Source organism: Monopterus albus, unplaced genomic scaffold, assembly GCF_001952655.1.
Source record: "Monopterus albus unplaced genomic scaffold, M_albus_1.0 scaffold462.1, whole genome shotgun sequence".
NCBI classification, from domain to species: Eukaryota; Metazoa; Chordata; class Actinopteri; order Synbranchiformes; family Synbranchidae; genus Monopterus; species Monopterus albus.
This window is the reverse complement of record NW_018128342.1, coordinates 96,115-97,060: the sequence shown is the minus strand read 5'-3', so window position 1 is coordinate 97,060 and position 946 is coordinate 96,115. Positions and strand designations below refer to the sequence as shown.

General features: G+C 44.1%; 1 long non-coding RNA gene across 3 annotated transcripts in view; it reads left to right on the top strand.

Moving 5' to 3' along the window:
- The window catches only part of LOC109952476 (uncharacterized), a 16,889-nt gene that overhangs the window by 1,013 nt on the left and 14,930 nt on the right, over window positions 1-946 (top strand). The gene's annotated exons all lie outside the window — the stretch shown is intronic.

Below are 946 nucleotides of genomic sequence, written 5' to 3'. Positions count from 1 at the left end.
CAGCTTCACCCTCCAGGCTGTGAGGATGCTCCCCCCCCCTGCCCCCGTCACCCACCACAGAACATAAAAAGACTGCCCCTGCTGTTTGCACAAACTCAATACATCCCCCTTTTTTGTCATATTATATGTAAATCTGCTGCTGACTGTTCTTTTTACTGTCATATCTGCTGCTGTTGGTCATTTGCGCTGCTGTCCATGTACATCTCATAAGCTATTATGATTCAAACCTCAATCTAAATCCACTGAACATCCATTTAGAAGGTGTGAGTTTCCATCCCAGCCTGACAGGCGATCTGAGGGAAATGCAGACCAAGATTAAAGCTAAGAAGTAACCAGGTGCACACGACTACTCATGTTTTCACACCTGTTACCACAAAACTTCCTTCTGTGAACAAGAAGTTCCCATAATGTCAGTTACAAAATTTTAGGGTGATGACATGGTTTGACGTTAGCTAAGGTTGGGAGTAGGTCCAGTACTAGTTATGGTTATAGTTGTAAGCCTCCAGGACTCTGAAGTGATGGAAACCAGCGTCTGAATGACAGGGGAGCCTGGGGAGCTTTCCTCTTCTAAAAGAGACCTTAGATGAATTTTGCATTCCTGTCAGAACTTACAAGATGCATGTAACTTTATCTAGGAAACAATGTGGTACGGTTGTGTTTAAAAAGGCCAACGCAAAGACCAGAAATGACCTTGTTCTATTCTGCACAAAAACAGAAAGAGACACAGATGTGGACATCGGCATGAAGTCACCGGTGTGATGAGCAGGGCTGGCTGGAGACTAGGTGTTGTGGGTCTTTTTGGTTCTTGTTACCATTGCTAACTCTGAGAGACGAGACAGTCCAAGTAACTTCAAAACAGTGCTGATTATTCAAAGGATCACAGGTAAAATTAACATTACACTCTCAGGTATCTTGCACCTCCAAACTGCACGCAGGCAGATGTAAG